Source organism: Bos grunniens, chromosome 27, assembly GCF_055505025.1.
Source record: "Bos grunniens cultivar Pamir isolate PY7600 chromosome 27, Bosgru_T2T1.0, whole genome shotgun sequence".
Classification (NCBI taxonomy): Eukaryota; Metazoa; Chordata; class Mammalia; order Artiodactyla; family Bovidae; genus Bos; species Bos grunniens.
In genome coordinates, this window is record NC_141191.1 from 827,707 (window position 1) to 849,125 (window position 21,419).

The 21,419-nt window shown below is 47.3% G+C and overlaps 2 pseudogenes across 1 annotated transcript; both read left to right on the top strand.

Moving 5' to 3' along the window:
* The first annotated feature begins 9,832 nt into the window (after positions 1-9,832).
* LOC147343365 (5S ribosomal RNA) lies at positions 9,833-9,951 on the top strand (annotated as a pseudogene).
* A 988-nt stretch (positions 9,952-10,939) lies between these two features.
* LOC147343366 (uncharacterized) lies at positions 10,940-13,530 on the top strand (annotated as a pseudogene). Its single transcript, XR_015156055.1, has one exon. The product of XR_015156055.1 is annotated as an uncharacterized LOC147343366 (transcript).
* The last annotated feature ends 7,889 nt before the right edge of the window (positions 13,531-21,419 follow it).

Genomic DNA, 21,419 nt, shown 5'->3' on the forward strand with positions numbered 1-21,419 from the left:
GAGTAAAAACACAGTGAAAAGTCTGGAGGGAGAGTGATCCTGCCTGTATTGAAGGCTAAACCTGGGGGAGACTTCGCTCTCAAAATACTTGGCCTCAAGGTATAAAATGTAATAATATGTTAAAAGGTAAAAGACAGTTGAAGAATCCACCTGCTAATGCAGGAGACACAGGTTCAATCCTTGGGCCAGGAAGATCCTCTGGAGAAGGAAATGGCTACCCACTCCAGTGTTTTTGCCTGGGAAATCCCATAGAGAGAGGAATCTGGTGGGCTACAGCCCATGGGGATGCAAAACAGCTGGACATGATTCAGCGACTAAACAAAACAAAAAAAAAGGCAGTTATAGGAAAATAAGAACAATCACATACTGCAAACTCCTTTCAGAACTATATACCTAGCCTCGTATCCTACAACTCTAGATTTCTTTTAGTCAAGTACCTAGAGATTTTTTTGTGTGTATTTGTGAACTGCGATTATTTTACTTAAGTGAAAAGAATATATAGATCTAAATACAACATAGTGTAAAGTCCAGCCTTATAGTCTACATGGCAAGTCTTACAGTCTGAAAAGCAAGTCACTGTGTGATCTGTTTGTGAAGTAACATTGTAAGTATTGGGGAAAATATATATGTGTGTGTATATATATATATATATATATATATATATATATATATATATATACACATATACAAACTCATGCTATTTTAACTGGGTTAGACATTAAGTATACATGATCAAGGAATAAATAAACTACAACTGACTTTGCTACAAAAAAGAAGAAAATATAAATCCTTTATTTCCTCAAAATAGATGATTTATCTCAAAGTAAAAGACTTTCACTTACTATCTAAATCCAAGTGTAGAATAATCCTAAAATAATATTTGACAAAATATAGATCAGACTCAGTGATGGGAATATATATATATTCTGCTGCTGTGCTTAGGTGTTTCTGACTCTGTGGCCACATGGACTGTAGCCCACCAGGCTTCTCTGTCCATGGGGATTCTCCAGGCACAAATATCGGAGTGGGTTGCCATGTTCTCCTCCAGGGGAATCTTCCCAAGCCAGGGACTGAACCCAGGTCTCCCATACTGCAGGCAGACTCTTTACCAACTGAGCCATCAGGGAAGCCCAAGTATACTGGAGTGGGTAGCCTATCTCTTCTCCAGGGGATTTTCCTGACCCAGGAATCAACCAGGGGTCTCCTGCATTGCAGGTGGATTCCTTACCAGTTGAGCTACCAGGGAAGTCTAATGTGTATACGTCCATACCTATAGGATTTTCATGATTTTCTAGTGCAAAGTATACATTTTGTTTGAAATACATTTTTAAGATTGCTGCATTTTCTTATGAAAATGTGCATAGTTTTGGATATAAAATGTAACTATTGATAGTATAGATTTGTATTCTATATAATAAGTTAAACTATACTTAATATTATAGATTTATTTTAGGTAATAGGATATTTTCTAATGTTTCTCTCTCTAATAATGTAATATTTTTTAGAATTAATAGGACAGATAATGAATTTTAAAGAATCATATTATTAATATGTCATAAAAATGTTTTTAACTGTTCTCCACACAAAGATAGGCCATATTAATATTTGGCTATATTATGTGCGTGTCTCCTTCAGAATTTTCCACAGTTTATTGTGATCCACACAGTCAAGGCTATGGCATAGTCAATAAAGCAGAAATAGAAGTTTTTCTGGAACTCTCTTGCTTTTTTGATGATCCAGCAGATGTTGGCAATTTGATCTCTGGTTCCTCTGCCTTTTCTAAAACCAGCTTGAACATCTGGAAGTTCATGGTGCACGTATTGCTGAAGCCTGGCTTGGAGAATTTTGAGCATTACTTTACTAGCAACAAAGATCTGTCTAGTCAAAGCTATAGTTTTTCCAGCAGTCATGTATGGATGTGAAAGTTGGACTCTAAAGAAAGCTGAGGGCCAAAGAATTGATGCTTTTGAACTGTGGTGTTGGAGAAGACTCTCGAGAGTCCCTTGGACTGCAAGGAGATCCAACCAGTCCATCCTAAAGGAGATCAGTCCTGGGTGTTCATTGGAAGGACTGATGTTGAAGCTAAAACTCCAACACTTTGGCCACCTGATGAGAAGAGCTGACGCATTTGAAAAGACCCTGATGCTTGGAAAGGTTGAGGGGAGGAGGAGAAGGGGACAACAGAGGATGAGATGGCTGGATGGCATCACTGACTCAATGGACATGGGTTTGGGTGGACTCCGGGAGTTGGTGATGGACGGGGAGGCCTGGTGTGCTGCAGTACATGGGGTCTCAGAGAGTCAGACACGACTGAGGGACTGAACTGAACTGAACTGAATATGTATGTGTCTTATTTTTGTACTTGCAAGATATTTTGAAAATATTATTTTGCATATTTGGCTTAATATTTAAATGTCAAAAAAGAATGGTGTTTCAGAATTGTAAATAATAATCTTAAGGAGGCAAAAGTTATCAAAGTAACTGAATGAATATGTAGTAAATAATGTAAATTAACCAAATCTTACTTATTTTCCCAATTGAATTATCTCCTCAAGTGGATCAGTTGTTTGGAGTTACATTTTCATAAAGATCATCCATTCATCTTCCCAGATAGTTGCGAATATCTGGTAATATCTGATATTTTTCAATATCCCCATCTCTGTGTTTGGCTTACAGTGTTTAATAGCCTTCCATAGAGACCTCAGCTCTGCCTTCATGTGTAAATTAAGCATAAACCATAATCCATGACGTTCAGCCACGAACTACAGAGTTTAATACCAGATATTTTGGGTGAGGAATTTTTAAAAAAGATGCTTACAATATATGCCATTCTTATCTCTCTTGTTAATAAGTACAAGTACTAGGAAATAAAGAGGCCAGAATATATTGCTTCATTTCACAGAGACATCATTCATACAAATCTCTCTCTCTCGGAATGAGGCTTAAAATAAGACATTATTCTGCCTGCCTCATTCAGTCTGGATTCATGAGCAGTTCAGGTTGTGGGGTGGTGGTTGCTTTTCGCTAGTAAATCACATTGTATGAGAAAACTCATATACTGATTTTAATTCCTATTACGTGGGGATTTCTTATGTTATGTCGGTTCGGTTCAGTTCAGTTGCTCAGTCGTGTCCAACTCTTCGTGACCCCATGAATTGCAGCACGCCAGGCCTCCCTCTCCATCACCAACTCCTGGACTTCATTCAGACTCACGTCCATCGAGTCAGTGATGTCATCCAGCCATCTCATCCTCTGTCGTCCCCTTCTCCTCTTGCCCTCAATCCCTCCCAGCATCAGAGTCTTTTCCAAAGAGTCAACTCTTTGCATGAGGTGGCCAAAGTACTGGAGTTTCAGCTTTAGCATCATTCCTTCCAAAGAAATCCCAGGGCTGATCTCCTTCAGAATGGACTGGTTGGATCTCCTTGCAGTCCAAGGGACTCTCAGGAGTCTTCTCCAACACCACAGTTCAAAAGCATCAATTCTTCGGTGCTCAGCCTTCTTCATGGTCCAACTCTTACATCCATACATGACTACAGAAAAAGCCATAGCCTTGACTAGACGGACCTTTGTTGGCAAAGTAATGTCTCTGCTTTTGAATATGCTATCTAGGTTGTTCATAATTTTTCTTCCAAGGAGTAAGCGTCTTTTAATTTCATGGCTGCAGTCACCATCTGCAGTGATTTTGGAGCCCCCAAAAATAAAGTCTGATACTGTTTCCACTATTTCCCCATCTATTTCCCATGAAGTGATGGGAGCAGATGCCGTGATCTTCATTTTCTGTGTGTCGAGCTTTAAGCCAACTTTTTCACTCTCCACTTTCACTTTCATCAAGAGGCTTTTTAGTTCCTCTTCACTTTCTGCCATAAGGGTGGTGTCGTCTGCATATCTGAGGTTATTGATATTATCCCGGCAATCTTGATTCCAGCTTGTGTTTCTTCCAGTCCAGCATTTCTCATGATGTACTCTGCATAGAAATTAAATAAGCAGGGTGACAATATACAGCCTTGACGTACTCCTTTTCCTATTTGGAACCAGTCTGTTTTTCCATGTCCAGTTCTAACTGTTGCTTCCTGACCTGCATACAGATTTCTCAAGAGGCAGGTCAGGTGTTCTGGTATTCCCATCTCTTTCAGAATTTTATACAGTTCATTGTGATCCATGCAGTCAAAGGCTTTGGCATAGTCAATAAAGCAGAAATAGATGTTTTTCTGGAACTCTCTTGCTTTTTCCATGATCCAGCAGATGTTGGCAATTTGATCTCTGGTTCCTCTGCCTTTTCTAAAACCAGCTTGAACATCTGGAAGTTCACAGTTCGTGTATTGCTGAAGCCTGGCTTGGAGAATTTTGAGCATTACTTTACTAGCATGTGAGATGAGTGCAATTGTGTGGTAGTTTGAGCATTCTTTGGCATTGCTTTCTTTGGGATTGGAATGAAAACTGACCTTTTCCAGTCCTGTGGCCACTGCTGAGTTTTCCAAATTTGGTGGCATATTGAGTGCAGCACTTTCACAGCATCGTCTTTCAGGAGTTGAAATAGCTCCTCTGGAATTCCATCACCTCCACTAGCTTTGTTCGTAGTGATGCTTTCTAAGGCCCACTTGACTTCACATTCCAGGATGTCTGGCTCTAGGTCAGTGATCACACCGTCGTGATTATCTGGGTCGTGAAGATCTTTTCTGTATAGTTCTTCTGTGTATTCTTGCCACCTCTTCTTAATATCTGCTGCTTCTGTTAGGTCCATACCATTTCTGTCCTTTATCGAGCCCATCTTTGCATGAAATGTCCCCTTGGTATCTCTCATTTTCTTGAAGAGATCTCTAGTCTTTCCCATTCTGTTGTTTTCCTCTATTTCTTTGCATTGATCGCTGAGGAAGGCTTGCTTATCTCTCCTTGCTGTTCTTTGGAACTCTGCATTCAGATGCTTATATCTTTCCTTATCTCCTTTGCTTTTCACTTCTCTTCTTTTTACAGCTAAGTCATACGGTGACTCACTTAGTGGCTCAGTCACACACTTGAGAATGTAAGGAACAACACTTCTTGAAACAGGCAATATGGAAAACAATAGCAGTAATAGTAGAATTATAAGTAAGAAGTTAAGTCAAGAACTTCTATTAGGTGTAGCCCACTGACATCTCCATGTCATCTGACTTAGTTTGCTAAATGACTATAGCTTGCTGTTGATATCCTGCTTGTAGATCCTGAGCATCTGATCTTTATTCAAAGACTGGTTATTGAGATAAGCTTTAGAAACAAACTCAGAATGTCCTTTTTAACAACTTAATTAAACCTCTAAGCCATGTAACATAACCACAAGGAACTATCTAAGGAGTGAGTCTTAGTAAATACAGACCTTAATTAAAAAAACTGGAACTTAATATTCAGTGAAACATAATAGATGCCATAGGCCTGACATCAGTTAGGTGGATTTTTCTTTTAGAGCTCCCCGGTATATGTTGATATTTCTGTATATGTCAGGAGACCGTCTTTTTATTTACCTGATAAGGCTGTTCAGAACCCAAGTGTCTCCAGTTTCTGGAGGGATGAGGCAGAGAGAAAAAAGGTATAATTTTACCCATAGGAGTAAATCACTAGATTGTTTTAAACGATCAGTAACTCGAGGAGAAGTGCTTCTTTATGTCTGAAAACACAGAGTAAAAGTCAACAATATGTCAGACAAAAAGTCGTGAAAATTGTGGTCATATTTAGCAGTCTACTCCATCCCATGCAATTGATCCCTTTGTTCTGCTGTCCTTGCCCAATGACCAAGGACATCAGTGAAAGCAATAGTCTCAAAGAAACTCATGAAGTTTTTGTGAATGTCTGTATGGCCTGTCCAGCAAAGTGGGTGCCCTGATCACTGGAGATTGTGGAAAGCACCTTTTAACCATTTTTTTCTATTCTGAGATATTAATCCTGAAGCCAGGAAAGGCATTATCAAATAAAAATGAGGTTTGTCAGGGAGCCAGGAAAAGCCAAGTGGCCATCTTGGACCTCTCATAGCCCCAACTCTTTGGTTTATGGCCATTTTTAATCCATTTTAAATTCCCTGAAGACGTGTTAACTTTTGTAGAAGCAGAATGAGCTTTGTTCATATGTGCTGTAGTCTGTTCTCAAAAGCCACATTCCAAGAAAACTTTGTTCTTTTAATCAGTGAGAGAAAACCAAATTCCAGTTTGGTAACAGCTTATATTCACTGTGACACAATAGTTATTCATTTAGTCATAGTAACAATAAGACTTCAAAGGCATTTTAATGTCTTAACAAACTTGTAGCATGCACAAAACTCTTCTTTCACTTGCAACACACCTGGTTACACTTTCTGTATTCATCACTTCATTTGTCCATTTAGAGGACAGCCACCTGTACGTTTAGACTTACTTTGCTTTTCCTTAATAGAATGGAATTCCATTCCTTATTACTTTTTATTGAAAACACACATCTTACTTTTCTTCAGAAACCATGACTTGTACTTTACATCATCATTCTGTAGATTGGTAAGGATAAATCACCCAAAGTTATATCATTTATAAAAGTATCTTCACAATGCCTCTGTTAATTAGATCAATAAACAAACATCAATATCATGTATCAGTTCAGTAATGATTATTTCCCAGATCACACAAGCCTCAAATTCATTTACTTTAATTTTCTTGAATTTAGAATTGTTTGATTTGTAAGCACTGACTTCTCTTTAGGCCAATTAATTAGAGCTCATTGAACCACTTAGCCTTTAGCAATTTTTTCCAAGGATGGAGACATACACCGAGACACACACAAATCTGGACAGACAGAAACCTCACAGTTTTCCACCTGAAACTTAAAATGTCTCTTTGTCCCTTTTAATTTCTTGGCTTGAGTTCCAGCTCATGGCTGGAGTCCCAGATAGAGTGGGCTGTGTATCTCAAGGACATGATAAGAGTTAACTCAGGTTTTTCCCCAGGCATGTTTCTGTTTCTCAGGCAGGATCAGAGCTCCCCAAAAGAGTATTTTCACAAGTCAAACTTTTAGTAATTACATGTGCAAAAAGAACCAGTTTTGCAATTTCAAAAAGATTCCATTTTACCTAGTTTTCTCTGGAGTCTAAAGAATACACATGGCCATTCAGGGTTCAAAATGTCATTTCTCCTTCATGTAGTCATAGCTTCATAGCTAAGCTTTAAACCAGAGAGTGCTCAAATTGGCTCTGATGACAGGGGTAGACTGATCGATAAGATGTCCCAGCAGGGATTCTCTCTCTGGGCAGGTGAGGTCTTCTCTTAAAGCAAAGAAACCCCATATATAAGGGATTTTTAGGCCTTGAGGATCAAAATTATCCCAGGTTTTCAAGATATTATTCAAGGGGGGTGGTTCTGGACTGTTAGGCCCCATCTGTAAGAGGGAAAAAAGCAGTGCCCAGTGCCATGGCTTTTTTCTACCAGAGGTGTCTGCCCCTGCTCTAGACGGGGTTGGAGACTGATTTTCCACCTAAGCTTCCTTCCCTGGCCAGAGCTAACCTGTCTCTTACAGGTGAAGGTGTCCTACTCCCAACCCCCCTCATTCTACCACCCAGGCATGGTGGAGATGCACCAGGGTTAGACCTGATGGCATCCCAGATTGATGTCTAGGTCCTCACCATTAAAACCTTGGTTTGATTTCCCTTTTATTCCGGCACCACCTGGGGGTGGAACAGAGTAGTTTTCCAGATGCTTGCTGAGCCAAGACCACTAGGGGAAACACCCAACTTCTGTGTACCTGCGCACATTCCTCATAACAGTATAAGTGGCAAGTCATAAGGGATGAACAGAAAACCCAAGACATCCTCCTGAGAGTGGCCACATGAGTCTATTTAATAACAAAGGAGGCGATGGAGGGCCCGCCTGCGAGGAAAAGCTAATCCTTCATATTCATGGAGTGCCAGCATCATCCTTTTTATTCCTGTCCAGCAGACTGTACAAAAAGAATACCTAAGGAGTTGAGACAAGAGCCACTGGAGGGCTTCGTCTGCTCTGCTAAGAGCTAGCGTTACTAAGGGAAGAAGCCCAATGCACTTTCAATCTGCCCAAATCTGGGGTGTGCCAATCTGTGTCCTCAGGAATCTCATGCTCACCAGCAATGCCTCAATCCATATAGTCCAGAGGCATAGCCATGACAAGAACTTGCCTGTGTGTCTGTGGGGTCAGGATGGTGATTTCCAGTCTGAGAGATGTCCCTGGAGCTAGAGCTCCAGCTAGCTCCCTAAAGTGCTCCTGTCTGCAGTGTCCTGTAAAACTTGGAGTGGGGGCCTTGCTAGAAAAGCACAATAACAGCATGGATTGCAAGTCCCTTGAAAGTCTACAATCCAGCACACAAGGTTAATAACTTTAATTCCCCAAGCAGATATGAAATGGTCAGAGGGACCAGGAAAAGCTGACTGGGGAAAAGAAATTCAGTCCACATGCTTCTGATTTAGTAAAGCAGCAGCTGCTGCTGCTGCTGCTAAGTTGCTTCAGTCGTGTCCAACCCTGTGAGACCCCAGAGTTGGCAGCCCACCAGGCTCCCCTGCCCCTGGGATTCTCCAAGCAAGAGTACTGTAGTGGATTGCCCTTTCCTTCTCCAATGCAGGAAAGTGAAAAGGGAAAGTGAAGTCACTCAGTCGTGTCCAACTCTTAGCGACCCCATGGACTGCAGCCTACCAGGCTCCTCTGCCCATGGGATTTTCCAGGCAAGAGTACTGGAGTGGGGTGCCATTGCCTTCTCCGTAATAAAGTAGAGACCACAGTAAAAGAGCAAAAGAATCTCAACTCTGAGTGTTCTTACCTTGTCTTGAAGATCTTGGACAAGCCCCCAAGATGGTAACCTAGCAGTCAACGGTGACCGATGCCACTGGATTCATGGTGTCTAAGAAGAAGATATTACTCTGGGGCCAAAGACAGTCTCAGTCACTCAGAGCTTTGTGTATATTTTATTTAAAGTGAAGGTGACAGAAAAAGCTTCTGACACAGACATCAGAAGGGGCTCACTAATTTAAGTGGGGCCATATATACTTCTCAACTAGCCTCTGAGAATAGACAAAAAACATCTCAAGGATGTGAGCGTTTTGCCCAGACCCTTTCCTATAACATACATCCAAAGCTCAAAAAGAGGAATGTCCTTGAACCTGAGATACTGCTCCCTACAATGCCTACTTGTCTTAGGCAAAAGAATGTGAAAAAGAAAGCAAGCTTGCCTCCTCCTTAAAGGGGCTTTAGGCTTGGACTCTTTATCAACCTGCTGGGACAGGTAAGTGTACAGTTAAACTCAGAAAACTCTAATGTTGTAATGGTGGTGAGTAAAGCATTTGTATAACATACCACTGATAATTCATATAAGTATATCACTTATAAATTCAGTATGAAGGTCAAAAGATAAAATATCAAAATAATGATAACTACAAAATGAAATAATGGAACCATGTTTGAAGAATTAGATGACAGTATGATACGAAGTCAACAAACAGAGAGACTCAATGAAGAGCTACAAATTATTTTTTTTTAAAGGAAACTAGCATAAATTCTGGATTTGAAAACTAAAATAATTGAAATGAAAAATTGATAGGTTCAACAGCACATTTGAGATGCTAGCAGAAATAATCCATAAACTTGAAGATGAATTCATAGAAATCAATGTAAAAATAAAGAGAAAAAATGTTGAGGGAAAATGATCTAAGGCATCCATTCATTACACCATCAAGTATGGAAGGAGAGAGACTCTCAGAAAGCAGGGAGAGAAAGGGGAGGGAGTAAAATTACTTGTAGACGGAATGGCTGACCGGCAAGTCAGAGCGAAAGGGAGGTGCAGCGCAGGGCTCTTAGGGCGCCGGGCGGCAGCAGCCTCCGTCTAAGGCCATAGCACCCTGAACGCGCCCTATCTCATCTGATCTCGGAAGCTAAGCAGGGTCGGGCCTGGTTAGTACTTGGGTGGGAGACCACCTGGGCATACCGGGTGCTGTAGGCTCTTTGCCTTCCCTCTCCTTTAGCCCCTGCCCCACGTCCCAACTCTTGGGCTCCCGCAGCCCCAGCCCCTCCTGGGGGTGGGTGGCCAGGGCACTGACTCCAGCTGCAGACCTGGGTTGCCTCCGTGCGGCCCGCGAGCCCCTCCGCATTTGGCTTCCAGGAAACCAGACAACCGTCCCGCGGGTCTCTGTCTGGGGCTCCCTTGGCGTGCCTCAGGCAATCCCGGGGGGGCTGCACCAGCTCCAGCCCCAGCCCCAGCCCCAGCCCTACCCCAAGCCCCACCCCCACCCCACCCCCATCCTCGCAGGCGAACGCCTGTGCTCGGGCGCACCCGCACGCACACACAGATATATGTGCATAGACGGTGCATGTATCTTGTTCAGTTATACTTTTGGTGGATATATGCCTGGGAGTGGGACTGCTGAATCATATGGTACTTCTAGTTTTAGTTCCTTCAGGAACCTCTATACTCTTTTCCATAGTGGCTCTACCAACTCACATTCCTACTAACGGTGGAGGCGAGTTCCCTTTTCTCCACATCCTCTCCAGCATTTGTTATCTACAGACTTTTCCATGAGGACCATTCTGACTAATGTGAAGTGGAACCTCGTTGTAGTTTGGAGTTGAGTCTGTCCAGTCATGAGTGATGTGGAGCAAGATGACCTTTTGGAAATGCAGATGCAATTCTATCACCTCCCTGCTCCAACTGCTCTTGTATTTTCCCATCATAGTGAAGATATGACCAAATCCCTTCATTGCTTGGTCCCCACTTTCTTCTCTGATTTCTTTTCACTGGAATGCCCTCTGCACTCTTTTGGTTCCATCCCATAGGGCATTTTTCATTTCTTGAATGTACTAAGGTTCCCTTGTCATGTAGCCTTCCAAGATGCTATTTTCCCTGCCTGAAATTCTTCCTGCATCTCAACCCTGGTTTACCACCACCTTAAAGAGTCAGTAGCGAATGGAGTGGATTCCAGGAATATGCACTGTTAACCAGCATCACTGGTGATTCTGTTGCTACAGACTCAATGCAGTGGGCAGGGCCTGGACTGCCCACTGGGTCTGATGTGGAATGGAAAGAAGGGCTTACCCCCTCCACTGTTTCTAGCCCTGTGACTAGAAACGGTCCTCAAACAAAAATCAGACAAACAAGATTATCCCAGATCGTAGTCCATGAGATGAAGGAACTAAGCAGCTGGTTGAGATGGAGCCAAGGGGAAAGGTTGCTCTTTTTTTCTCCACCTCTACTCCTTTCTTCCTTGATGCCTTAGTGATTCATCGTGGAGATTTGAAATAAAGTTCACAAGAGTCATATTTGTTGAATAAAGATTTTGCATTGGACCAACTCTAAAAAATGAAGAAAGTTTCACCTGCCACATGTTTCTTTTAATAAGTCAATTGCTTTTCAACTCTGGGGTTTCTCCATTGCCTTGTTCAAGTAGCCTTAATCGTAAAAATAAAATAAAACTAAACAAAGATTCAAATATACCAACAAAGGAAAGCTTCCGTTTCTTAAATCATCTTTCCACTTAGTAGAACACTAGCTCTTTTCTTTGTATTTTGACTAGGCAATTCGTTGTATTGTGGCTCAGATGGGAAGGCATCCACCTGCAGGAGACTCAGGTTTGATCCCTGGGTCGGGAAGATCCCCTGGAGAAAGAAATGGCAAACCACTCCAGTATTCTTGACTGGGAAATGCCACGGACAGAGCAGCCTGACTGGCCACAGTCCATGGGTAGCATACAAGTTGGGCACAACTGAGCAACTAAGAACAGAAGTATTTCCAAGGACCACATTCAAGAGATTTGGAACTCTTGCTTGACTCCCTCACGTTGACCATGTTGACTAGGCAGCAGATAGCAGCTGATTCATCTGTACAATTAACAAAGAATGTGTCATTCTGTTCTATACTTTTCTGTACTGTAGGAAGAGACTGTACAGAGCAGATGTCTGGACTTGTACAGGACTTTTGGTCCTTTAGAGGATTACAGTTGCACCATCAATGCTTGCCAGAGGTGGCAGGAAGGCGGCCCTGAAAGTTTGAGTCCAGACATGTCCAGTGTTTTAGGATATATCAGATGAGTAAGAATGCATTTACCCTTCACTATGTCTCCATAGAAAGTTGCTTTGGGTTTGGAGGTACACACACACACACACACACACACCCTGCCGCCAAGACAGGTCAAGAGCTAGAAACCACAGGTAAGGGAGACGGAGAAAGAGGGAGAGAGAGACAGCAAGAGGACGCGCAAGCTTCCCAACCCCCGGCCTCCACACCCTCCCCCCTCCACTCTGGGTATCCACCCGGCCCCAAGTCGACCCGACCCCACCCTCACCCATGGACACACTCACACACACTCTCACACACTCACCCTCTGGCCTGGGGGTGGGGGCTGGGTCTCGCCTTAGGTAGCCAGGCCAAAGGGGACCTTTGAGACCTCGGCTTTGAGGAAGTCTTGGGGTCCCCACGGGTGACCGCCAGCCCCAGGGCACCGCGGCCAGCCAGGCCCGGCCCAAGGCTGATGCCCCCTCCCTTGGGGAAGCGGCTTCTTCCGTGTGGCCTTCCTCTGAGGTGCGTCATGGGCTGTGCCAGTGTGTCTGTCTCAGATCCGATGCCATCCTCTCTCCCCTGTCTGTCTCCTGTTTGCTGTCTCTCTGTCGCTCGCTCTGTGTCTCCCTCTGTCTCTGCCTCCGTGTGTGTGTGTGTGTGTGTGTGCACGCACACACGCGTCTGTCTGTCTGTCTGTCTGTCTATCTGTATCTTCCTCTCACAGTCCTGGAGTCTATCTCTGAACTTTGATCTCTTTCTGCCTCTGTCTCTCCTGACACCCGGCGGCCCGTCCGTTCCTCTGGTCCTGGCCTCTCACAGGTGCTATGGCTCTGGCTGACGAGGTTGCGACGGCGGGCTGTCGACTGTCTGTGTGTCTGTCCGAGTGCCTGCCTGTCGCTCGTCTGCTCTCACAGGAAGGTTGTGTGCTTGTCCGGTGGCGGGGGAAAGTGGGGGGGGGCGGCTTGGTAGGGCGAAGGGGCGGGGCTGAGGCGCTCGGGTGGACCGCGCCTCCGTGGCTCCCGGTGGGTTTGGGCATAGGGCAGGTGTCGGGCAGGATGGGTGCTCAGGGCCCTGGCTGGGCTGCGCCTAGGCCCGCAGGAGGCTCAGAGGCCCGAGGGCCGCGGGGGTCGGGCGGCGGTGGGGCCGAAAGTCAGACACCTCCGGGCCGCATGGCCCTGGGCAGCGAACGGAATCGGGGGAGGCCAGGCTCGCAGAGCGCGGCCGGGCCAGGAGAGGCCTGGAGTGGAGGTCGCCGAGACCTCCGCGCCCCTCAGCCCACTCCCCAGGCCCCGCATGCACGCACGCCCGGCATGCCGCTGGGGGTCCCGGAAGCCCTCCGGGCTGCCGAACCTGGCCAGGCCTTTGCTGGCCGCGGGGTGGCGGTGTTTGGGGGCGTGGCGGCATTGGCTGGCTGGAGTCTGGTCGCGGGTCATTCGGCTCAAGTACAGCGCGCGCCCCCGTGGTGAGGTGCTGTCGGCTGGCCCGACCGACAGGTCAGAGCGAAAGGGAGGCACAGCGCAGGGCTCTTAGGGCGCCCGGCGGCAGCCGCCTCCTTCTACGGCCATACCACCCTGAACGCGCCTGATCTCATCTGATCTCGAGGGCTCACATTTGATGGTGGTCTTGTCATCTCGTACCTCTTTCTCCTAAAGCTGGCAGCTGAGGGAATGAGGTAAGTGTAAAATTGAGTAACAATAGACTGTGTGGAATCTGTGAATGTGGAGCTCTGTGAATCCGTAGGTCTAAGGAGAGACTGGCAGCTGCCGACGTGGAGTATCTGTCCCCATGACCACGTTTACGTCATCAAATGTGCCACTGACCGCTCTCCCCCTACCCCGGGTGGCAGGGACCCCCACGTGGCAGCCCCCAGGCTCGCTCTCTCCGGCTCATCCACCCTCTAGAAGTTTCCCCAGACCCTCAGTAGGAGTGGGCACTGCTGCGGGTGTGCGTTGTGTGTCCTCGTGCCCCATGTGACGTTGCACGACTAACCGCACTCTGTGTTTGCACCCTTCCTCCCGCGCTCATGGGACCAGGCAGTGTGGCGGGAACGCAGGGGCTGGATTCTGCTACAGTCAGGACTTGCTCCTGATGTGCTTTGGGGTGAGGACAGGCCAGCCTGGTCCTGTGGGGGCACGGAGCCCACGCCCCAGGGAGTGGAGGGTCAGTGGGTCTCTGGAGGTTAGCCTGGGAGAACCCTCACAGCAGAGAACGTGACCTTGGCGCCCCATTGCCGCCGGAGTTGTCAGAGCATGGCCAAGGCCCCTCACATAGGGACGCATGGGTATCCCTCCCACAGCGGCAGTGCTGCCGGCCACGCCCTGCGTGCACGTTCTCGGAGGGAACAGGGCCCAGAGCGTCAGGGTTCACGAGGCTGCCCTGCCCTGGGCCTCTCCGTGTGGAGGCCAGCGTTTCACATGGAGGTGCACCGGCATCTGGGGCTTGGCCGCCGCTAAGGGGCCACCCTCCCTTGCAGGTGCTGCTCTGGGTGGTCCTCTGGTGGGTCCGGCCCTGGGGCCCAGCCCTGCTGAGCAACTCTGAGGGCAGGAGGCTGTCTGCTCTGTCCTGTTCACATCTCAGCTAAAAAGCTGGATTGGGCTTTTGAGGTTTTTTTTATCAGCAGCTTTTAGCTATATGTCAGAATAAAGTCAGCCACAGAGTTCTCTCCTTGATCTGCTTGGTCCTCCATGTTTCTCTGAATTCTCAAAGCAGCTGAAGCCCCAAATGGGGTGGGGGGGTGGGGGTGTCAGGAGGGGCAGGGGCTGGGGCACCAGCTGCCAACCCAGGACTGACTTTTGTGTGTGTGTGTTTCCAGTTTACCTGCACAAATTCTCCAGATGTTTATACAGCATCCAGTATACAACAAAGACTACATTTTGAACTCGATGGAATCTTTACTCTGTTAACACTTGTTACATGGACCCGAAGATATTACAGGGTTTTTAATTAGTGAAAAATTCATGAATACCATAGAGAAAATATTTTAGAATTTAATGTTTCTGATATTTATGTAAACTTATGACTTCATTTATATAATTACTTCCTTTTTCTTGTATATTCAGGCTATGAATATCCTTTCAGATCAATTCATGTTCTGATACCTGATTTCAGTCTTTCAAATGAATGTACTGTAGTGCTTGTCTGTATAAATCCTATGAACAAACACAGGGCTTTTGTAAATGATGCATTTATTGTAATTATTCTTGTTTAATTTTTCAATGTTAAACCATGAGAGAAGGGGTTTTCCTGCGATTGTAAAATCATGACACGGTGTGCTTTATTATCCTTCCAGAATGTAACCAAGCTCTCCAACAATCACTCTGAAATAAGCAAACTTAATTTCAACCAATTGTTGTTGGATGTAAAAGCCTAAACTGTACTTTTTCTAGCAAGAAATGCTTTTTGTCCACAGCGTGAAGTGATTTAAAAGTACTGGGTGTTAAATGTGAGCTTCTAATGAAATTTGGGCTGAAAGGATGCCTATAAGAAGACTGAAAATCTCTCCTGTAACCCAGTCTCTGTGGACCCGGATCCCTCCTCTCTGGTGAGACTCTTTGGGGACCAATCTCGATGCCCTGCACCCACTGCAGAGCCATCGAGCTGGACAGTGAAGGTGCCACTTCCCAGACAGACAGGGTAGTGTAGCTCTGACAAAGGCCTTATTTTTATGGAAATCATCTTTTTACATGATTGTAAACATGTTTAAAGAATGGACCTAGGCGTACATTTTTAGATTGTGATGACATAGCCATTCTGGATTGTATAAGTAGCAAATGTAATTTTTACTTTTTCAGCGGCACATTAAAAAAGCCAGCAAGAGATGCGTTCAGATGCGTATTTATTATGCAGCTGGTATCTTGGTAGACAGAGACAGCATGTTTCTTTACATGTGGGTTCCGCCTTTAATTTACTGGTACAATTCATTGTTATCATTCTATTTTCCTATTAATCTTTTGTGAACTTCCTGAATATGTGACAAAGTATGTACAGTCTACTTTTGAACTATTTTTATCACAGTATTATTTATTGCTTTCTTTCAATAAAGTACTGAAGCAAAATTTCCCAGGGCCAATAAAGAGTGCCGAGGGTAAGCTGTACTCTCACTGAGAACAGACCAGAGCTGGTAATGGGAGCCCATGTCATCACACGGACATTCTGTTAAGAGAAACGGACGGATGCAATGGAAAGGCCAGAAGGCGGAAGCATAGGTGTCCCTAGAGGACGACCGATGGTGTGTTCATGCCCTTGGCTCCGGAGACAAGAGGCTCCATCACTTCAGCATCTGCGGGGACAGGGCCCCTCTGCTGCTGAAGTGTGGGCAGCGGGCTGAGGGTGGGAACAAAGTGCAGGTGTCGAGGCTCGCCATCGGTCACAGCGTGGGGTGTCTGAGGGCAACCTTGACGGGGATCCAAATGATGCACCCAAGTCCAGCATCAGACCCTAGTACAGCATCAGACCCCAGTCCAGCATCACGGCCCTAGGCCAGCATCAGGCCCTCCCCGAACCTCAAACCCTCCCCCTACCTCCGACCCTTCCCCAGTATCAGGCCCCCCACCTCCAGTATGAGGTGTGGCAGCCCTACTTGTCTGATACTCCTGAGCACACTCAGGCAGCCCCAGAGCAGCAGGACAATAGCTCTGGCAGGAGGTGCATCTTTAGCAATCACCTGCGGAGCAGCAGCAGCTGGGGTTTGTTTCAGGTCAAGGAGAGACAAAGAAAAGGCGCTTGTGCAGGAGGCAGTGGAGGCTGTGGGCACGTTCCCCCAGCTCTGCTTCCTCCCCATAGGGGCTTTGCTCTCCTGCTCTCTCACAGGCCCCAGGGTGGTGTCCTTCCAGATTCACCTTGATATCTCAAGCCCAAGTCCTGAGTTGCGTCCCAGTCCGGTGTGGCAGAGGGCTGGGAACACCCAAGCTCAAGGGCTGAAAGGATTCCAGGGGGACAGCTGGGCCCCAGCAAGTGGCAGGGCAGGGGATGAGGGTGGCCGCCCACAGAGGGTGCCGGAGCAGCACTGGAAGGAGAGCAGTGATGCCTTAGCTCACTCGGGGACGCTGCCCGGCCTGGCACTCAGAGATGTTACTGCCAGCAGCTCTGGGGATACAGGAAGCCCGGTAAGTGACACCACGCCACCCAGGCCGTGTGGTGGGCACTGCTGACCATGGCCTCGGTTTTCATTCTGGTTCCAACTGTCCCTCCAAGCGCTGGCGGGCTCCTCTTCCGAATGGCACAGATGTTTTCTTTCTGTGGGTGAACGCATCCCTTGTTTCTGTTGGCGCTGTTGTCGCTCATCGTGTGTTTTCCTCTTTACAACCTGTGCTTGCTGCTCTTCCAGTTTAACTTAGGAGCAGCCCTTATTTTCTGCATTTCTAGTTGTCAGCATTCACTGGGGCTTTCCAGGTGGCGCTAGGGGTAAAGATCCTGCCTGCCAATGCAAGAGATAATGAGAGATGTGGGTTCGATCCCTGGGTTGAGAAGATGCCCTGGAAGAGGGCATGGCAACCCACTCCAGTCTTCTTGCCTGGAGAATCCCATGAACAGAGGAGCTAGTGTGCTACAGTTCCTGGGGTCGCAGAGTCAGACACGACTGAAACAGGTTAGCACACACTCAGGTTTTAGTTCAGTCGCTCAGTTGTGTCCGACTCTTGTCACTCCTTGGATTGCAGCACTCCAGGCTTTCCTGTCCTTCACTATCTCCTGGAGTTTGCTCCAACTCATGTCCATTGAATCATCATGCCATAGAGCCATCTCATTCCTGTTTCATCCACGAGAGTGGTGGCTGGGGCTCGGCAAAGTGTCTGGTCCCACTGGGTGGGTGTGAACCTGCCCTAACCGCTCCCTAACCACGTGACTGTCACTGTGTCCTCCTCTGTAAATCGGAAGGGGGCAGCACCTGCTTGGTAAGGGGCACACACGGCATCTGGTACATAATCAATGCACCATCCATCTCAGCATTGTATTTACTACTAATAGGGATAGCATTTAATAATCTGCTCCTTGTTCTCTCGTCACTTAACTGTGCTCCAGACCACATCTGCTTTACTTACCCCTGTAAATCCCACACCCAGCACAAACGAGACTCAACACATTTGTGGCTGAAGAGGCAGGAACATACGCTGTCCTCAAGGAGAGGAAGCTGAGTGATATGGGGGCCTGATGATAACCCTGTGTGATGAGGACCCCAGGAGGACCTCTGTGGCTGTGGGGTGGGGTAGGGGGCATGGGCAGAACCCCTGATGAGCTCCTGGGGATGGGGGAGGTGGCAGGAAGGAGGGCGGGCTGTTCCTTGTGGGGTGTCCACAGATTGTACCTCACCCCTCTCTGAGGAGCACTTAGGCCGTTTCCAAACACATGTCACTGTTAGGATGAAACAATCATCGCCCAGCTCCTACTCAATCAATTTCGTAGAATATGTTTCTAGCACTGGAGTACAATCATCTGCTTTATTCATTCCATGCTCCGTTCACCCACCCATCCAGCCAGCCATCTGTTCATCCATCCACCACTCACTAATCAATCCATCCATCCACTCTTAATTCATCCATCCATCCAACCATCCACTCATTAACTCAGCCGATCATCTCAGACCCATTGAGAAGACAGATGCCTCCTCCACTCCTGTTCCCAGGAGGACCCCCAGCGTGATTGACAGGAGCCTCGTGGGGACGACAGGGGAGACACAGAAGGGAGATGCCTGCAGGCCCTCCTCCCTCTGAACAGTGAAGCACCCACCTGGTCCTAACACCTCCTTGCTGGGGTGTTCAGGCCAGCCCTTTTCCTTCTTGTGAAACAAGCGGCTGATGGAGGACATGATGCCCTTCTTCTTTGGGGCTTTGTGCAGCGAGCCCTGGCTGCTGCTGCTGCTGCTGGGGTTATTCCCGGGGCTGTCCTGAGAGCCTATGGAGCTTCGGGGAGAGAAAACGACCTTTAACTGGCAGCCTTGTGCAAACACACACCCCTCCACAAGAGCTACTGATAGAAACGGGCACCCAGCAACACCCGCGCCTCAACCTCGCAGCTGACAGTTGGAGTCTCCTTCACCAACCACACTCCACACGAGCAATGCAGGCTCGCGGCGTAAGACAACCGCACTGGGAAGCTGAGATTCTCTGCCTCGAGCTCTCCCCCGAGGAGGGCTTGACTCCAGGCCAGCTGGTGCAGAGGGCGCTCTGACCCTCCCTTAGGGTCGCTGCTCGGCAGGTGATGACGCTCCAGGAGAAGACGAGCTCCCCTGCTCTGGGTAGGTCCCCCCGCCTCCCACAGGGTAACCATCCGCGGCTGTGGCAGGTCACCGTGTAGGGCTGCTGGTCAGTTGACCACACGTGCCCCCCATCGAGTGCTGCCTGGCTCAGGACGGGAGCTCAGCAAGTAGTGGTCTGAATGGGGACAGTGTCAGTCACAGGAGGGGACAGGGTCTCCTGAGAGGAGACGCCTGCAGAAAAGGGAGAGAACCTCAAGAGCGAACCTGAGAGGCACGGGGCCGTCACCATCAGGAACGTGCCCCAGGCCAGGCAGACCTCTACCAAGAGCAGGAAGAAAGCTCCCACAGGAGTCAATCTGTAGAGATGGACGTTTTCTAAAATCACTGAGGTCACTGAGCTCTTCTTCCCCAGCACCTGAAGTTCACCACTAAACACAGGCACCGAACTCAGTGGTATTCCTTTAAAATCATCCTTGCAACTCTTTCAAGACAAGAGGCGCAGGGCTCCTGAAACTGACGATGCATACACAGGTCGCTTACTTGTGGGCGTCCCTGAGGTCCTCATGGGTGGCTGTGCGCAGCGCCCCCGTGTGCAGGCGGCCCAGCTGAAGGGACCGCGGCCAGACGAGGGTCGAGGTTTCACATTTGATGGAGGTCTTGTCATCTCCTACCTCTTCCCGTATAGCTGGCAGCTGAGGGAGTGAGGTAAGTGTCAAATTGGCTAACAATAGACTGTTCTGAAAAAGGCAATCACACAGGCTTTACATTATAACCAGAAACTTATTTGAAGATCTATTAGCTATGCTTTCCCCCAAGTACAAAAAAACCCTTGTTATAGCTTAATGCCATCTTAAAGGACTGTCTTGTTCAAAAAAAGCGGGGCTATGGGGCAGTGAGAGCATCTGACTGAGTGCAGAGACCCCGGACGGGAGCCTCCCTGCAGCTGGCCTCGGCCCTCCCTGGAATCCAGCGACCAGATGGCCGTGCGGGGCAGGACAGCAGAGCGATGCTGGCACCGTGAATCCTGCATGGCATGAACTGCCCTGATGAAAGGCCTGTGCTCATCACCAGATGCTGCTCAGAAGCACCACAGCTAGAGTACAAAACCTCTCAGCAAAGGCGTCCAGACCTTTCTGTTTGAAGGAGAAAAAGACACAGCTTGTGCCACCATCCAAGATCATTTGTAGTGATGATGCAGGTTACTGGAAGCCATGACAACAAGAGAAACACAGAAAAGGTACCTAACCCCTCCACGCGAACACCATGTGCCTGGATCGTATTTCTTGGTAACATACAGACTGGGGACTACCCACTGAAGTACTTACACGCAGTTTGAGTGTCATTCGCTCACAGTGGTTTCCATAAGGCACCCCCAGGTCTTCACTAAGAGATGATCTTGTATCACCCTAGAGCAGTGGGAAGTTCAAAAGGGAGGAGATATATGGGTACCTATGGCTGATTCATGTTGAGGTTTGACAGAAAAGAAAATTCTGTAAAGCAATTACCTTTCAATTAAAAAATAAACTAATCAAAAAAAAAGAAGAATAAGATGATCTCTCTTGGACTCCCAGCGTTTCCGCTGGTCCTGGGTGTGAGGAAAGGAAAGACAGTGTGGGAACAGATTAACCCTGCAGGGTCCAAACAGGTCTCACTGATACATGTCGGTGTGTGGTTAAACCAGGGGAGGTTTTAGGAAACATGCATGGCATGTATTGTTATAAACAATGAGTGCGTTGTTTTGACCAACTAACCTGTGCCTCTTTGGTGGGATTCTGTAAGGAATACTGATCCCGTGCAGCCCCACAGGAGCTTGGTGACAACAAAGTAACTTAGTGCAAAATACAGCTGAACTCATTTAACAGCAGTTGGGTAAACTGGGCTCCCTCCCCTGAGCTCTAACAAGAAACCTCAGACAACAGAAGGCTACAAAGGCTAGAAATTTTCCACATGGAACTGAACAGGGATCAATCTCAAAGTCAAGTAAAAAGAAGCATTTATAAAAATCAGAAAACAACAACGAACAGAGCAGGGAAGTGACACGCCTGGGTTGACTGTGGACTCAGTGGAGACAAACACCTGCCTCAGAGTCAGGGCCCAGGCCAGCACCTTTCCCCAGGCCTCCTCCTGAGGAAGGCCTCTGGGTCTGCAGCCTGGCTGCCCTCCCCCAGGATGGGAGCCACACCACTGGTGCCACATGTGGCTAGGAAGGGCAGTGCCGTGTCCTCGC